At 46.5% G+C, this 19403-nt stretch overlaps 1 protein-coding gene across 1 annotated transcript in view; it reads left to right on the top strand.

The window, feature by feature from the left end:
• The window catches only part of TRERF1 (transcriptional regulating factor 1), a 203745-nt gene that overhangs the window by 118493 nt on the left and 65849 nt on the right, over positions 1-19403 (top strand). The window lies entirely within an intron of this gene.

Below are 19403 nucleotides of genomic sequence, written 5' to 3'. Positions count from 1 at the left end.
CACCTCCTTTCTGTTGTTCATGGTTTGTTTCCTGTGTCTACTTTTTTTGCAAGATCTGTTAATAACCAAACATGCCCTCACAAGCTGGGAAATATTTGCAGAGTGATAAAGCACTTATGTTATAATCTCCCACTTTCTAAATGAGATGGGCATCAGGTCTGCACACTTTGGGAATCATCCAGGTGCTAGATCCTATTGACTCTACTGTTTCATTCAATTGCACTGTTACCACCCTAATGCAGGCACCTGTCACCCCATTATCCACCATCTCTCCACCGTCTATCATCTATCTGCCACCATCCACCCACCCACCCACCATTCACCATCCACCCATTTATTCAGTGGAGCACTTTTTTTTGAGTACTGATTATGGGCCAGGCTCTGAGCTCCAGGATCCAGAGTTACAAAAAATGAGTAAGTAGACATCCTTGCATTCCAAGGAGTCATACATTAAATAAATAGGGAACATGAGCTCAGTGAAATATTCCAACCTAAGATAATTGGATCTAATATTCCGAGGAAAGGCTGGATTTGGTCAAGACAAATTGAATAGGTAAGATGACCTTGCAGCTAAGTCTTAAAAGACAAACGAGGTGCTTTTCTATGTAGCTGCCCACTCTCCCTGTCTCTCATTCTCCATAGACATTCACACTGACTAGGAACCTAATCTCCCACCCTATCTATGCCCCACCATCTTTCCCTTTGCATTGGTTCATATCCCACTCCTGTACTTTCCACCCTGCTTCAGGCCGGGCAGCTGGATCTCCGCATTCTACTGCCCCAGTTGGATCATCAGACCCTTTCTCATTCTCCTTGTGACCCACTTGCCTTCTCTCAGACATGTCCCAGACTGCCTTCCAGTGGAAGGGCAATTGTACTCACCTTTGAAGAGCAGCCTCTGCTCCCTGGTTCAGAAAAGCCTGAGGAGATGTTGCCTCCTGATTCGTGGCTTGCAGGCTTATGAGGTTGCACTTGTCACTGGGGGTGCACCGCACCACGTTGGGTCTGCGCACCTCTCCCTTGGTCCAGCGGATGGAATTCTTGCCTTATATACTTCATGCTCCTCTGTGACTAAATGCAGGGACTACAATGGGAAGCCATCTGTCTGTATTTACTAGTGAAATTACATATCCTTTATCATTTCTTCCCAGCAGTCCCTAAATCCTGCACTGAACCAAAGACGGTCAACATGGCTACTCTGGGATGAATGTGTGGTTTATCTTATCCATTTTCCCCATGTCAGATCAGTAATGGAGAGTGTGAGAATATGTGTTGGTTACTCTGCATTTACTACCACCGCCCCCTGCAAATCTGTTCTCTACCCGATGGTGTCCAGGGAGGCTGGTACTTGTGGAATGCGTTACCCTCTGAGTTAAGTCGGGTTTGGCCAGTAGGAGACATTGGCAGGAGATCCTTCAGCTGGAGGGAAAAGCAGTTGGAGTATTAATACTGCTGCCTCCTTGCTGCTTATCTGAATTGGTTCTTCCAGTGTCCCAGACCCCTTGGTCTCCAGGAGTGTTGTTCCTTCCCCTTGACCTTCAGGCCTAGGGGCGGTAGTTCTTCTGGCCCGTGTTAGTCTCCAAGTTCTCCCTCTATTGTGCTGGCTTCCTTAGTCCCCTACCCCCACTCCTCTGTTGCTATTTTCATTTAAACCCTTTTGACTCCCACCCATAGTTTTTCACTGAGGGTCAAGTATGCAGGCCCCCTTACCCCGGTATTCAACCCCATGAATCTTGCCATAGATTTTGTTAGTGTGTGTGTGTGTAAACAATTTCAGAACAATTTATAATAAAAATACCAGTCTCTTGGCCCTTCTCCTCCCTAACCCAATCCCACTCCCTTGAAATTACCCCATAATAATTCTTCCCGTTTTTTCTTTCTTTTTTTGGCGTTTACCTCCATGTGCTTTTATTTTACTCCTATTTTAGAAATTATCTGCTTACTTCCTGTTATGATGGTTGATGATTTAGCTCACATATACCACCCTTCTGCCTCCCCTCCCCACATCCTCACACAGTTTTATCGTTATTTATAGTTCCTCTATTTGGTTAGCTTTATAAGTCAGATTCTTACTACCATACATCTCGCTCATTAATAACAGTGTCTTTTAATTCCCTGTCCTGTAGATGAAGGTATTAGTGACCTTACCACAACTGCCTTCTACTTCCCAATTTCTGTCATCTCTCTCCCTCTCTTTTTTAACATTGTTAAGGTTAATAACATTTACATTTATTTGTAACCACCATTAGATCTTCAATGCTCTGGCTGAAGGTTGAAAAATCAGCAGATGGAGTTTATGTTATTGTGAATGTATAAACGACAAGTTGTACATTGACAATCCACCCTCAGACATACTTGTTTGGTTTGCCTAGTGATTTTTTTTTTTCAAGTTTCAGCCAACATTTCAGCCAAAATAGGGAGAGTTTTCATAAAAGCTTCAGAGTTTGAGATATTGTTTTAAAAGTTGAATTTGGCATCAATGATTTAACTTTCCATATGGTAACAGTTTGCTGTTTAAAATGGGCATGCCTACTCCAATTTGTAAAACCTCTATCGCCGCTCAGTATATGCCTGTGCTTGAATACATAGTTTGCTTTGTTCATTTATTTGTTTGCCTAACCCTAAAGGCTTTTAAGTGTGTAATCCTGATGCCTGATCTGTTACCTCTTTGATGCCAATGTTATAAACCCTTTTAAATATACATATATGTAGCTTTTTATTTTTCCAAGAGTGTGTCATTGCCTTTCTTTTTTATTTTATTTTTAAGCCATTGGCTATTACCATTTCCTCACTTTTTTCCCCTCCCAAACTCTCTAGCCAGTTGGGAATTTTCACGTTTCCTCCCAGAGTTCTCTATTTTCCCTAAGTTTTACCTTGTTGCTCTTAAAGTCTTGTTCCATCATTATCATCATTTCTCCATACTATTACACTAGGCTATTCCTGGACCTCATAGCTTTTCTTTGGTTCCATTCAATTTCTTGAGACAAAGAAATTTCATGTTTTTTGGGTTTGTTTCTTGTTTTTATTTGGAAGAGGAGATCGTAGCTGCCTCATGAGCTACTGTGTTAGGCTCAATTTTTCTAACGTGAGGTTTTCTGTAATCTCCCTCTTATCTCATATCAGATTCCTACTCTCCAATGCATTGCCATTTCTGAGTCTTGATCTTTGTGGAGGTCCTGCCAACATGGTGGGCTCCCACAGTGTCTGAGCCCACTCTTGGCTCAGGCTTCCCATAGCTGCATCATCAGTTTTTAGTCTTTCATAGTCTCTCTTTCCCACAAACTTGTCCCTGTCTCTTTCCCAGTGGCCTTCACCTGTTCCTTTTGTAGTTCAAAATTAAGTGTTTCTTTCTTTCTTTCTTTTTTTTTTTTTTTCAGAGAAGAAGTTCTCTCATTTTGCGAGGATGTGTCCAGGTGGACATGATATAAATGAATGCAATTAATTCATTGCCCACCTTTTCTAGGTTGCTCTCATGAGTTTATCTCTACCCTTCTTCAGTCTGTTTAAAGCTTTAGCCTAGATCATTGAAAGAGATAACAGACTTAAACTGTCTACCTTCTAAAGCAGAGACTTTTATGGCCCTCCCTGGGCGGCAGATGCTTCAATGTGAGTTTGATCCCTGGCCCCAGAAGTGACTCACATGGCATGTCAGACCTCTCCTGTTTCACCCGCTGCTCCCCTCAGCAGTATACTTTGTCGATTTGCCTGTTCTGCTCCCCACTCTATCTCTGGTGAATCTTCTCACCACCCCTGCACCTCTATCTTGTACCCCAGTTCTATATGCATAAATAAATAAATCTTTTAAAATAAATAAAGTAGAGGCCTTTTACCCCCAATACCTCCTTTAGGATTTAGAAACAGTCCTCTGTTTTTATCATTACATGTCTGTCTCATCCATACTTCTTTAAAACAATCAAATTTATATCTTATATTAACATTGTTGAGACAGTGTTTGTTGCCATAATTTTTCCCCAGTTTCAGGTGATTATCATAGTAGAAGCTATCGCTTGGTCTTATAACAGTTGAATGAAGGTGTTGGGTCTGACTCATTCCTCCCCAAGGTAGTTCAGGGACCCAGCACATCCATCCTGACCTTGATGTAGTTGAGGGATTGCATTCTGCACAAGACAGTCTCATTCTCCAGGGGACAAAAATTAGTTCTTGGGGCCAAAAAAGTATTTTAAGATTTTTTTCAAATTCTTTCACTTATCTTGGTGATTGATGATACATCCAGACTAAAATTAAAATGCTAAATACATTTTAGGCTAAAAATGTTCCTATGTGACAATAACTGAAAAAGCTTGGGAAGCATTACTATAAGGCCTACAAGTACCCTGTGCTCAGGAGCAAGAGAAATAGGAGCTGGTGAAGATTCACCCATTTCTTGACCAGCTTGACCCTCGCTGATACACACTCCCTGCTCCACATTTCATTGGTGAGAACCTTGCTCACCAAGAGGTGAGTCCACCAATTGGGTCCCACCTTGCTGCAGGGGGTACTGGGAGATGTAGTTCCTGGCTGGGCAGCTGCTTCTCAGATAAATGAGGGGCAACCTGGAATTGGGAGAACATTGGCCTCCAAACAGAGAGGTGAGCAAACTTTGCCTTATAGGGCCAAGTAAGCCTTGTAGGTCATGTGATCTCTGACGTAACCACTCTCCCCTTCTTTTAGCGGCTGAAGACAGCCTTAGCCGCTCTGTAAATGAAGGGGTGTGGCTGTGTTCCAATAAAGCTGTAGTCGCACAAATAAGTGGTGCGTAAGCTGTGGGTTGTGGTTGGCTGACCCCTGCATATCCCTCTACCTGATGACCTTTCTGGAGCTTTGCCACTATCTACACATCCTTAGGACCTAACCATGTTTTTGCCATCCCTGTGCCAAAATGAGGAAGGTGAGTCCTTGGTTTTTCTGTGAGGAGAGTAGGACCTTCAATGAGAGAGAACCTTCAATGAAGTGATATGGAGAGGTCCCAGGTCTGGAGAAAGGCAATCAATTTACATATGACAGTGTGATCTAAGCCTCCTCACACCTAACCTCACAGCAGTGCCGTGTGGTAGAAAGCAGAGTCCCTGTTACACAGCAGTAGACGCTCAGGAAAGAGTGACTATCCCTGTCTTCAGTACCCAGGTCACTTAAGAACACCTGTATTTGGGGAAATAAAGGAGGGGGAGGGCCTAACCTGTCCTAATATTTGCAAATATACTATTATCGTCAATGGATTAGTTAGTATCCAGGAGTTAAAGCTAATATTTATAAAGAGCTTTTAATAACATGATAAAATACCTCTGTGATAAGCAAAATATTAAATCACATACAGAAAACGATCTCAAGCAAAGTGTCTTAAAGTTTGGTGAAGAAAATATTCTTTTTGGATGTTTATCTCTTTTGACAGAAATTTTTGATGTGAGTGTGTTATCCAGGGAGAGAAGAATATATGTTATTTTCTAAACTATTGAGGGAGTGAGCACAGAGTGAGGACAGAGTGAGGGTATCTGCCTTCTCATGCTGCACAAGTGGAGACCCAGGGATGCCACCAGAAACTCTTATGTCACTGTGAAGCAGGCCCACCTCACCGTCCTGGAAATTAGAAAGGCTTCTCTGGATAGGGAGTTCTGGCCTGCTTCTCCACTGAGAAATTTTTCTCATTTCTAAGCAATGAGCATCTCATCTAGATTCTCTTTCCACGGAGGTAGGACCAGCTTCTGGGGTGAATCATCAAGATAACAGTAGGGTGAAGAGATGGGTCATTCTTGGGCTGATCTGCTTGTCAGCCACGTTTGCTTCAGCCCCCCACAGACCTGTGGACTTGCTTGGCCTTGTGAGTGAAATCTCTGGTGACCAGCAGCACTGCCTGTGTTGACCGGGAGCCATTCTGGGTCCCCACCCACAGGGGAGCAGAGAACAAGCCCAGCTATTGAAGTAGCCAGATTCAGGATCATACTGAAAAACCTCTTCTTTTCAGAGCCCCTCTTGGTTCTTCATTGGCATCTTTCAGGTATGGTGTGCTGGGGTTGGGGGTCCACCCACCTGAGTTCCATCTCTTCAGCCCATGGCTGCCCCATTCTTAGGTCCTGGACTGTCTGCACACTGGCCTCTGGAGACCTGCATCCTGCACACTCTCCAGACCCTTAACATCTTACAGCCCTGAGCCCCAAGCCCCTTCACTGTGACAGGGGGCCACTCTCCCCTCCTCTGCACCCTGCCTTGACTCTTAGGGGCCATAGCTGCAGCAGACAGCTCCCATGGCTTCCCCTAATTCAACCTTCTCTGTCTCTGTTCAGGAGCCTCCTCTTTGCTCCCAGTTTGGCTGGAGTAACATTGCCACCTTGTGCCTCCATCCTGGCTCCTGTCTTCTGAGAGCTGACCCTGGCACCTTTCACCTTCATTGCAACCCACTTGCGTGGACCCGGCGCCATTGGCCGTGCCGTGTGAGGGCAGCACACTCCAGCAGGCACACTGGCTCTTGCATTGTGCTTCTGGGTGCACACAGACCTCTTGTCAGGTTTGCAAGGCTCTGCATTGGGGTCTTTCCACTCTGGTGGTGCAGCGGGTTAAAGCACAGCACAAAGAAGCTTAAGCCACTTCCGCATGAGTTCGATTCCCGCCTGCCCCGGAGGTGACCACATGGCGCAGCAGACATCTCCTGACCCGCCTGCTGCTCCCCTCAGCAGTGTACTTCGTCGATCTGCCTGTTCTGCACCCCATTCTGTCTCTGGTGAATTCTCTCACCCTCCACATCTCTGGCCTGTACCCCGGTTCTGTACGAATAAATAAATCTTTAAAAAAAAAAAGAGGGGAAGCTCCTGTGCATTCTAAAGTGTTTAGCAGCATCCCTGGCCAAATGCCAAATGCCTGTAGCACTTTCCCAATTATGATAACCAGTGTCTCTGATATTGCCAGATGTTCCCCGGAGAGCATCCAGCAGGTGGTGGACCGTTCCCCTGTGTGATGGGAGCACCCTCCCTCCACGCCTCTGCTGCTGCCGCACTCACTGGGCCCCTGCCTCACGCATTTGCACCCCACCCCTTTTTTGCTGTCCTTGTTGCTATGGATGCTCTCTTCTGAGATCTTCTTATGTTGATTATCTGGGCCTCAACTCAACTTGTGCCTCCTTCCCTGAGTGCCCCTGTGAATGGCCCACTTGCTCCATCATATTTACTTGTCAGTTTCGTTCATTGCTGAATCATCCTCAGACGGCACCCGACCGCATTTCCTACAGCTTTCCTGCTCCTTCTCCCTGTTCAGCCACTCGGTCCTTCTAGATCGGCAGTCATCTCAGCCGTTTGTGTTGCCTCAGGGCCTTTGCCCATGCTGTCCTCTCTGCTGGGAACACTCTCTCCCCAGGCCTATCCATGGTCTTTATTCAGATCTCGCCTTTTTCAGGCTTTCTTTGACAACTTCCCATTTTATGCCTTATTTAACCCCCATAGCATCTTAATCATCTAACACACTGCATATTTTAATTTATTTGAGGTCTTACCTCCTTTATCCACCAAGATATGGCACTGCTTCCCAACAATGCCCAGCATCTCACGGGCACTTTACGAACACTTTTTGGGTTCACAAGTTGTATCTGGCTTAGCTTGTAAGGGTTTCTGCCCTCACATCACCATAGGCCTCTAAAAGCATTGGGTCAACTGAATTTCTTGTTGTGAAGCCCGAAGATGGAGGTGGATGAAAAGACTGCAGTCAGGGTAGATGCGAACCTTACAGCATGTCTTTTAGTAAAAAGGCAAGTTGACAAAGTGCTAAGCGTTTGCTTCCCTTCACTAGCGTTAGACACATCTCTGACTTTAGTGTGATCTGGGTTTATCATGCCTTGGTTGGTTTTTTTTTTTTTTTTTTAATTCCCTGACAGTACGTGTGCTTGTCTAAAGTAGCAACTCATTTGTTCTTTTTTTTAATAGTTTATTTTTACATCATTTTGTGCCTTTTCCCATCTCAGTTGTTATCCCCGTGGATTTCCCAGCACCAATTCACCTGTGTGCCATCATCATAGTTCTGTGCACTTCCCGCCCCCCCCACCCCCATTTTTGATCGGAGTGGGGAAGGGATCATTTGCTCTTAATTGTAAGCCTTCAGAGGTCAGGACTGCTGTGCAGCTCCTTACACAGGGGTATATTAAGTAAATGCTCAATAAAAGCTTTATGGCCAAGCCTCTTTCTGCCTCCCACCACTCAGGATCTTTTTTATTTACCTCTCTCCCTATTCCTGTCTCACTCCTTTTGTTTTCCTTTCCCTGAACTCTTCTCCTTGTCTCAAAATCCCCATTCTTACCTCCCTGGCCCTTAAAGATCAGCTTTCCAGAAAGCTGAGTGGAAGTGAGTCAGCTCTCCCTTCTTGGCATCCAAAGCCCAGACAGCATAGCATTTTGAAATCCAAGTTTTCTAAGGCTTTGCCGCAGACGCCACTAGGGTCCTGGCCATTCCTGCTGGCCACCCTCCTAGATTCTTCAACACACCGTCAGTTACAGCCACGGTCACAGGCCAGATTCCCCACCCTGGAGGCTCAGGGGGCCTCAAAGGCATTCTCCAGGGCTGATAACAGCCAGGGGTTGAAGGGTCTTGGGGGCTCAGAGCTGCGGCATGTTAAGGGTCTGGCAGGGTTACCAGGAAGGTTCAGATGTGGAGGTGACCAATGAAGAGGGGTGGGTGGGAGAATTGGCAAGTTGCAAAAAGACCCTCTCTCCAGCTTATGTAATCGTTCCAAGGAGAGAGTGTGAAATGGGCTCAGCAAGTGAGTTCCTGGCTGCTTGTCATGTGAAGAAAACTGATGTGAACGACACTTTCCTCCTCTGCTTCCTGCCCTGCTTTTTGTTCTTTGTATTGTGAATAATATGAATACAGGAGCCTCATACTTGGAGTTATTTTTACAAGGTCCCCTCTCGGCTTCAGATGACTCAGAGCTGGGGCCTTCTTGAAGACACTGCTGGGGACATGCTGGGGGAGAAGCTGAGCCCTAGGTGATCTGGGGGTCACGAGTGGGTGTCCTGGCCCTGACCTGTCTCCTTTTCTCCGGGAGACACGTCCACAGAAGTGAGAAAGCAGGGACTGCAAGGAAGACCTTGCTGGAGGCAGCTGCGTTTCCCACTTCCCTCTCTACCTAGCCAGGCTTATGGTTTGCTCACCATCCCTTTTCACTCTGGCAGAAACAACCAGGCCTGCTTGCCAGGCTGGAGGGAGCAGAAGGCATCACCCCCAAAGTTGGTGCTGCAAGGTGCAGGTAGATGAGAGGGGTTGGCAGGCCCCCAAAGGCTGGTCACTCTAGTCGACAGGCAGGAACCTACCTGGGCATGGTCCTCAGACTCCAGAGGGATAAAGAAAATTAATCAGCTTGTTTTCCTGTCTCCTACCGCCGTGGCTAGACTGGAGAGTAGGGGGTTGCATCTGACTCCGGTTCTCCCAAACACCACACTGAGTAGCCCTACCACCCAGTAAACATGTGTGGGACAGAGGAATTAATGAAAGGGAAGCACCTTTCCTGTGTCAAGCTGAACAACCTGAACATGAGTGTGGCACAGTGGACAACCCGAACATGAGCTCCCCTGTAGTGGGGACAGGTGACCCTGCATCTGTCCCAGAAGATGCACCCCTGGGCTCGGGCACCTGGATGAGGTTGTCCCACTGTGGCCCTCAGCACCTGCGCTGTCCTTGCCTGGAGCTGCCCCTGAGCACTGCCCCGAGGGTAGTTTCCATTTTACAGGGCATCGGGCCGTGCCTCTGACTGCCAGGTGCTGTGCAGTCAGAGGCACGGCCCGATTATTCTGCCCTAAGTCTGCCGGCTCCATGCTGGTTTCCCTGACACTGCCCTGAAACTTCAGAACACCCAGAAGTTAGCGGTTCTTCTGCTCTTAGAAAAAAAGCCACATCCCCCTTCTTCCACTGCTCCAGTGCCATTGCCTGGAGCACAGTCAGCCCTTCCCCTTCTGCTCTGCACACCTGGCCCATCCACCCGCTGCCCAGCACCCCTTGCAAAAGTGTGATGAGAAGGCTGCCACTAAACTCCTCTTCTCTGATGACTTTGGAGACAAAGGAACAGTTGGGGAGTTCCTCCTGTGAATCTGCCAAACCCCCAACTCTTGATCCTGATGTCTGGGCCAGATCACAGTCCCCAACTTGAAACCAGCAGGATGGAAGAGACTTCAAGGCAGTCCTTTGGATCAGAATTGTTTGCCCACAGACCATGGCCCTTGGTCCGTTCATGAAATATGTGAGATAGACTATTAATAGCATTGGCAAGTGGAGAGATAGTATTAATATTAATGATTGCGTTGATTAATTCATCCATAATCAGCCATCACCATCTCTTCCCTGGAAGGCCTCAGCAGCTTTGGAAATAGCCCAGCCTTCTCCACACTTGTCCTCCTGTCGTGTGTTCTCCATGTGAAAAGTTAATCAAGCCCCCTCTCCACTTTGCTGAGTGACCCCGTGATTTCCTGTGCCTGTGTCTGGCCCTGCCTACCTGGCTGACCTCACCTGCCAGCTCTCCTGCTCCACCAGGCTTGTTTCCACAAAGGACCCGGTACCTCCTCTTCTCTGCCTGGACCTCTCTTCTCTCCGCCAGTTTCCTGGTTCAGTCTCAGCTCATTCAGGTCTCAAGAGACCCTCCCTCACCTCCAAATAGGTGCCACCCCCATTGCTTCTTGGCCCTGCCAGGTTTCTTTCTCTCCGTGCCCTTCTCCTGCCATGACCTATGATGCATTGACTTGTGTGCTGCCCTTGTCTGCCCCACACAGGCAGTGGTTCTAGACGAGTCCCTGACACTTAGTAGGTGCTCAATAAATACCAGAGGCATGAACAGATGGGTGAAATATGACCCCTGATCAGCAGGCGGCCTGCGTTCTTGGGGAATCGATCACACATTCCAGGCATCAGTGTCAGAATGAATGTCTTTCTTTCCCAGTCTTTGCAATTTGAAATGTAGAGACTTTGTTTTAGAAGGGAGGGCCTAGATTTTTCTGGAAACCAGCACTTATGACTCTGCATTCTTAGCAAAAATAAACTCCTGCTTGCTTCAACAGAAATTCTCGGGGTTCTGAATTTGGCAAAGGAGAGGGGTGTAGTCTCATGGATCTTCTGCCACCATTTTACTGCTGCTTACTCCTGCAGGGTTTCTGGAGTACTCTGATATTTTGGGCCTGGTCACAGAGTGGTTAGCCACATCTCTACCTCTACCCATTAGGTGCCAATCATAGGTACCACCAGCTATCATCACCAAAAAATGTCTCTAGATATTTCCAAGTGTCCCTGGTAAAATCACCACAGGTTGAGAACTGCTGCTCTGCCCGATACTGGAAGCACCCATAACAGAGAATTACCCCCATATCAGAAGTACTGAGTCTAGGCCCCAGAACATTATAGAGCTCTGCAGGGTGGAGATTCCCTCTTCTGCATTGTCTCTGGCTGCATCCACTTGCCACGTGAACGTGGCTTTAAATGTGGCTGGTACAACGGAAGAACTTGTAAGTTGGTTCGTTTTAGTTAATTTCTATTGTAACGGGCATGTGTGGCAAGTGGCCACCCACTGGATAGCACAGCTCGAGAGAGACCGACTGCCCACACTTCAGCATGCTCACAAATCATCTGAGGGCAGGACGGCATGAGTCAGCTGGGAGTCTGCCTTTCTAGTAAATTCCCAGGGGATATTGGGAACCACACTTTAAGGAAGATGACCTAACTCTCTAACACAAGAACATTTTTCACCTGTAAACCCCAGAATGACATTTCTGCCAGGAAGAGCTTATGAAAGGGCACAGTGAGAGGTAAAGTTGGGGTGATGGAGTAATTGTAGTCTTTGGAGTCAGACAGGATGTGGTTTGACTCCACAGTTCATCAGCTGTGTGTCCTGGGCAATTTCCTGAAACTCCTGACCCTCAGCCTCCTGTCTGTGAACAAACTGGCAGTCATTCCTACCATGCTCTGTGATGCTGAGATCCTGTGTTTCAAAGCACCAAGTTCAGTGCCTGACCCACACATGGCACCCAGAAAATAGCAACGACTTTTACTGATGCATTCAAATGAAGGCATCATTCACACAAATCACCCCTGACATTCATCTGTCTTGGGGACCCCCATATTAGAATCACCCAGATATTCTTTAAAAAGAGTGAGATCCCTGAGCTCTGACCAGACCTACTGCATCAGAATCTCACATGGTTGGAAACATCCTCTTTTTCTTTTTTAAAGATAGTTGGATTTTCCCCTCTTTTATTACAATCAACCTAGTGAGTATGATGGGCAGTCATCTTAAGTCTTGTCAGTGCTCCATCTGGACCCCCAAGTTGGATAACTGCTGCTTGAAGGAGAGCTCACCTGGGGGGGGGGGCTCAGTCACTGTCAGAGGGGACTGAGACGGTGCTCATTTGGGTCAGGGGGCTCATTTAAGCAATGTTTTCCTTGGGCTACTGGAACCCACTGGGAAATAGAGTTGTTATTACATGTGCTGTTGAAGAGGTTGGATTTTTTCACACATCTGACTATCTTAACTCATATAGACTACTGTAATGAATTACTACCATCTGGGGGGCTTATAGACAACAAAAATGTATTTCTCACAGTTCCAGAAGCTGGAAGTCCAAGATCAAGGTGCCAGCACCATTGGGCTCTGATGAGGGCCCTCTTCCCGGTTCACCTGGACACATACTCGTTGTGTCTTCACCTGGTGGAAGGGGCAAAGGGTCTCTTTTATAAGGGGATTTATCCCATTCCTGAGAGCTCCATACTCATGACCTAATCACCTCTCAATATCTCTTCACACAAATCCATACTCCATACTCATGACCTAATCACTTCTAATGCCATGCCTTTGGGGGTTAAGGGTTGGAGATGTCAGTGTATGAATTGGCGGGAGAGGGGTCACATACATTCAGACCACAGCACCTGTGGTCACTTAGTAAGAGTGACCTGAAAGATAACTAGACACTGATGGGTTGGGGGGAACTAGGAGAAGAGAACCCTGAGCAGGGAGAGGCACTGTTCTTAGCATGTCCAGATCAGAGCAAATGACCCGCCCCATGAGTGATCTTCCCATTTCGGGGCCCGTGGGCAAAGCACCTCTACCTGTGGCCTGGGCAGCCTCTCCCAGCACAAACTAGCTTCAAACAGTTTTGTTCTAATAAAATGTATGGTGAGATTTTACATCCTATTGCTTAATTTAGCTACATCTGTTAGAATAAAAACAGTTGGGTACTTCTCCAATATTTAAGTGTCTTTCAGGAACACTTCAGGTGATCCTGTGGCTTTAAGGATCAAGGTGATAAAGCAGGAAAAGAGAAAAGAGGCTTGTGGGGAAGGGGGCTGTGTAGGGTGCACTCCTTAAAGAAAGCGTCTTCCTAACAATGAGGACTTTGTTTCCCTCTTCCAGAATTTCCTCAAATTTAATCTTGACTGTGGAAAATAACGTTTAAATGATACATTTTATACACAAGCAAAGGGAACAAGGTCCTACTGGAACTTCCTGGGCCCCTTGAGGATTGTTCTAGGACATTAGACCCAGCATCCACAGCTTCCCAAAGCCAGTTCTTAACCGTAGCCACATACACAACCCGCAAGCTTTAAACACTTGTTTAGTAGGTTTGTGGTGGGGCCCAGACTCCATCTTCCTAAAAGCTTCCCAGGTGATTTCTGGGTGGTTCAGATTTGAGAACTGCTGTGCCGGGCAGATACACTGACATTGCCCATTATCTAATAGAGCTTACAGACGGACCTGGAAACCAGTTTGTGAAGTCACAGGACTTGTGAATTTCAGTGGTGTTTAATGTTGTGCACTTAAGTTTCTGGAGGGTCTGAGAAGTGTCGCTGAAGCTATAACCTGACAGATAACTAGAATCCTAAGCAGCAAGAACAACATATATCAGGAACCTGGGGCAGGAAAGCACCTAGAGTATTTATTTTTAATTTCTTTATTTGTACCTATTTTATATCAGGTGTAGTCTCCACAGAATTCCCACCACCAGGTCACCAACATCACCTCAGTCTCTGTGTGCTTACTGTCCTCGTCTTGATCCTCTGCAGTGTCTCTGATTTATAGCTGTCTGATGATTTTTGTTTAGTTTTGTTGTTGATATTCTTTTTAAAATTGTTATTTTTCTCTGACCCCTTATTTTGTTCCCTGATATTCCTCCCATAAGTGAAACCATTCGATATTTTTCTTTTTCCTTTTGACTTATTTGACTGAGCACAACCCCTTATAGCCCCATCTGTGTTGCTGCAAATGGCATTTGAGTACTGAGGCCAGGAAAACATGGTTGACCAAAGCTTTGAGCATTGGGTACCTGAGTGAGAAAAGATGGCTGGAGAAAAGATGGTGACCTGCCACCCATTGTCAGCCTGTGATGAGTCCACCTATGCTGACCATGGTACAGCTGCCCTGATGTGATGTGAATGGCTCAGAATCTGGGTTCTGGAATAACCAGGTACACAAAGCCCTGATTCTCAGTGGTCAGTCTTTACTTAAAATGATCTGGGCAGGACTGCTGGTGGGAATGCAAACTAGTACAACCACTATGGAAAATTGTTTGGAAGTTCCTCAAACTGATAAACATGGAGCTTCCCTATGACCCAGTAATCCCACTCTTAGGTATCTACACAAAAGACACAAAAACACTGATTCAAAAAAATACCTGAACCCCATGTTTATTGCTACTTTATTCATGATTGGAAAGACATGGAAACAGCCCAAATGCCCAAAAGTGGATGACTGGATTAAAAAGAGGTGGTACATATACACAATGGAATATTACTCAGCAACCAAAAAAATAAATAAATAAACACATGTCTTTTGCAGCAACATGGATGGAGCTGGAAAAGATCATGCTTAGTGAAATAAGCCAGAAAGAAAAGGGAAAATACCGGATGGTTTTGCTCATAGCAGGAATATAACAGACCAGGCGAGAAAATAGTAAAAATAATAAACAGCTATATACCAGAGACATTTTGTGGGGGTGGAGTGGGGAATGGGATCAAAAACAGTGGGGGGAGGGAAATGCACGGGACTATGGTGATGGCACAGGGTGATGTGGGTGATGGAAAACCCGTGGGGATTACAACTGAGATGGAAAAATGCACAAAAAGATGTAAAAATAAACTTATTATATTATTAAAAAAAAAATAGATGATCTGGGCAGGAACCCCCTCCTCCAGCAAATGAAAACTACTTTCTTCAACCTCTGTGGGGCTAGGTGTGAGAAGGGGGCATTGAAAGGAGAGAAATTCTCAACGAGAATGGGAGTTTTCCTGCACCTATAAAGTCCCGATCTCTCCTAGTGGTCGAGCTTGTGTCTCCCTTGAGAGTGAGCTGTCCTTCCAGGCCACCACGGTCCTGGTGTCCGTGACTGAGCACCCTTTAACACGATGTCTGGCTCCCAAGTGACTGGAACCTGCAATTTCTCATCTCATTGATTACTCTCCTCATAGTTTCTTAGATAACCACAGATTTAATTCCTTCTCTTCCTGTCCCCACCCCCTTTCTCTTTCTAAAATTGGTGCCAATTCCTAATTTATGGTGGGTGTTATAAGAGAATGATTCACGTCTCCTTTAGTCCTGCCTCCCATTTCAGAATCTCTGTGGTTGGTATCCTGCATCGTTACCCCCACCCCAGGGCCACGCCCTCTTCTCAGCTGATGAGATAGCAGCTGCTTCTCTCATTTCAGCTGCCTTGAGGCTGAGAAGAACCCTTCTTCTTTGGACATTTTTTTTTTCTTTTTTAAAGATTTATTTATGTACGCATACAAAAACTGGGGTACAGGCCAAGGTGCGGGAGGTGAGAGGATTCACCAGAAACAGAGTGGGGAGCAGAACAGGCTGACTGATGAAGTACACTGCTGAGGGGAGCAGGGGCCAGGTCAGGAGATTCTTTGGACCTTTATGTATGAATTTAAAATGCTTGTTTCCACATATTCTTTTTTTCCCTTCTGAGACACTTCCATCTCTGTTCCTCTCTTAACTCTATCTAACAATATCTAACAATAGTGTGCTCTGATGGACAGCATTTGTCCCCACATCATACAGGAGAGAGACTGAGGCCCAGAGAGGAGCATGCTGGTGTGGTGACAGAACGAAAAGAAAGAGCTTTGGGGCTTTATGTCAGGTCTCTGCTACTCGGTTTTGTTGTCTTGGACAAGTCGGCAGCCTCGGTTTCCTCACTTGTAACGTGGTGATGGCAGCAGCAACCCCAGGACCGTCAGACATGTTAGATATACGTGGGGAAGTCCAGGCCGTGGCTGGGCTGTTGAGCCTCCAGGATGTAGCACTGACGGCACCTCCTCTACCGCCTGGGACCAGGCTGTTTAACCTCAGCCTTTAGTGGGGGAGCTAGAAGCAGAACCAACTCTGCCAGCTGCTGCCTGGTGCCCCTGGGAGCTCTGTACAGCCCTCGGGTGGTATGTGGATTCCTCCGGAGAGGTTAAGCCTGGGTCAAGTGAGGAGTGACTCAGTGAGGGTCAGCCTGGTAAGGAGTGGGCTTTCGGCTGGAACTGGGGATCCTTGAGGGCAGAGGCCGAGAAATAGTGGCCCATCAGGACCCCTGGACCCTTGAAAAGCAACGCTGTGGCCTCAGTACTGGCTGGAAACCATTTCATGGATTCCTGTTGATTTTCACAGGACTGTCCCTACTCCCTGGTGGTGATGGTGATGCTGCCTCTCAGCCAGGGCCTGTGAGGAGCCAGGCAGTGTGTGCTGTGTGGGGCCCATGCTCTCCCTGACACCCTGAAAGGAAGGCCCTGCTAACATGGTTTTATAAAAGAACCAGGCCACATAACCAGTGAAGGATAGTTAGATTTGAACCCACGTCTTCTTGTTTGCTTGAAAGCTCATGTTCCACAGATGGAATTGTATGAACTTCTTTTAGAGTAACATCTTGCTGTGAGGCTCCAGCAAGCATTTTGATCACAGAAGGTGGGCTTCCCCAGACCTGCACTGGCCACCTGATGTGACCACCAGCCAAACTGGAGTTTGGCCAAGTTACTACCACTGTTGAAGAGCAGAGTATGTTTTGAAAAACCTGTACATCTTTACTTGCTGCTTTGAGTACCATAGTGATGGAAGCAGGTATGAGCTGAGTTGATCCTCACTAAGCACCCCCTTTTCCCAGCCAGTATGCACCTGACTCCCTGTCCCCAGGATGCTGGCCCTGGCTAGTCATTGTGCCGGGCATCACTCTTTCTCTGTATTTTCCCCTTCTGCCTTCCCTGTTTCGCTTGACTGATTCTTAGGGCTCAGATTAAAGATGAATTACATTCAGCCCTTTCCTGTCTGGTGAGTTCCTCATGCCTGGGTTCAACCAATTGTGGATGGAAAATACACAGCATGTAGTTAGTGTACAATGGTCACGCCTGTAACTGAACACGGAACTCAACAAGCACAGGCTTTTTCCTGTCAGTATTCTGAATCATGCAGTAGAACAGCTGTCCTGTAGCATCTACATCTAAAGATGATTTTTAAAAGTATTTATGTATGTATGCAAGAACTGGGGTGCAGGCCAAAGTGCAGTGGTGATGAGAGAATTAACCAGAGACAGAGTGGGGAGCAGAACAGGTAGACTGACTGAAATACACTGCTGAGGGGAGCAGTGAGCGAGACAGGAGAGGTCTGCCGTGCCATGTGGGTCACTCCTTGGCCTGATGGGGATCGAATTGTGCTGCAGTGGCTGGTGATAGCTTGCTAGTGTTGTGTCTTTAACCCCTGCACCACCAGGGAGGCCCTAGAGATGATTTAAAGTAGAGAGGATGTTCATAGATTATATGTATATAAGGAACTTGAGCATTTGGGGGTTGTGTTGTCTGTGGGGTCCGGGAGCCAGATGATGACAGACATTGTCACGGACCCTTTCCCATGCGCCCTCTGCACCTGGCCCTAAGCTGTTATGACAGTGATATCCGTCTTTAGAGCACATCACTATCACAGTCATTTCTGATTTGTTAATGTTGGTTTCCTCCACTGGATTATAAACTCCATGAAAGCAGGGACCACGTTGGTCTCACTGTTGCATAATGGGTGGAGAGTTGGTTGCAGCTGGTTATAACATTTTCTTTCCCCTAAACTTGCCAGTACACTTATCAGGGAAGGGAGTTGTAATTTCCTGCTTATCGGTCGCTGTCTTGGCTCTCTTGGAAGAACCCACCTTGAGAGCCCCAGAGTCTAGCCCAAGGCCTGACATAGTAGATGACCAATAAAAGTTGACTGTGTGGTCATTCAACCATGACTCTTGCTCATGGGACATATTGTTCCAAGGAGTCACTGCTGCAGGGCGGTTTGTTGAGAGGGACAGTAGGTTTATTCACGGACGCCACGGCAGGTACACTCCTGCCTTCCAGTGCCCCAGGCCCCAACTTACTTCTTGGTAAGGTCTCTCTTCAGGTTGCCACTTGCGATAGTGATTTATTTGTACATAAACACTTATTCCCATAACCTTGTCTTCGTCAACATTCGGAGATAATGATATACAATCTTTGTAACGTTACAGACCTTGCTTCAAAAGCATTCTGTTGCTATCGAATGTTTATGATGTGCTTATTGCTAGGATTTCATGAGCAACAAACTCCCAAATTGCAGATGATTTAGCATTTGAAGCAGGGAGTGAGGGTGCATGTATATTTGCATTAAAAAAAAAAAAAAGACTTTGAAAAGGGAAGTTTTTCTTCTGCAGAGTTGTCTTCTAAAGTTTAAAATAAGAACTACTTAAAAGCTGAGATTTTAGAGGAATGAGCACTTTCTCTTAAACATTCAAATGGGTGAAAATGACTGTAATCTCTCCCTCAAGTATTACGGCAATAGGCATTTAAAGGCTTTGGGGGAGGGGGGAGAGCTGACTGTCAAAGACAAAGGATTTCTCAATTTTTTTTAAATCATATTTTTGTAGCAAGCATTAAGTAGTAGAATGAACACCAGCAGCCCTCTTGACATTTGGGGAATAATTTATTTTCTGAGACGGCCCAGTCTGTTCCATGGCTGGTGCTTTGCTCCGCCCATTCAAGACAGCAACTTCAGCCAGGGGCTACAGGGGGGCCAGGAAGTTCGAGATGGAAGGGTGTGGGGCTCCAGGCACAATTTTTGACCAGGTTCCATGAACTTCATGCTCTGTCACCTGAATCCAGCAAGTTGGTGTTGAAGCCACACTGCCTGGAGAGAGATGACGAAGTCTCAAAACCGTAGTCCAGAGAATGAATTCGACATCCTTTTTCTTCCCAGCCACTCTCTCTAAACCGGGAGTTAGAGGTCAGTGCATCATAGGAAAGGTGCAGCGTGCAGAAACCCACTCCATATGTTACCAGGTGTGCTTGTTGGGACCGTGGCCTCCTGCACGCTGCTGACTACCAGATAAGTTACGGAAACTGAGGGGAAGCATTTAGAAACGTTCATGCCGACTTGACAGTGCGATCTGTTGAATAATCAAAGAAAATGGACTTGTC

This window comes from Condylura cristata, unplaced genomic scaffold (assembly GCF_000260355.1).
Source record: "Condylura cristata isolate star-nosed mole 26May11 unplaced genomic scaffold, ConCri1.0 scaffold00001, whole genome shotgun sequence".
Classification (NCBI taxonomy): domain Eukaryota; kingdom Metazoa; phylum Chordata; class Mammalia; order Eulipotyphla; family Talpidae; genus Condylura; species Condylura cristata.
The sequence above is the reverse complement of the archived record's forward strand: the minus strand, read 5'-3'. Positions and strand labels throughout refer to the sequence as shown.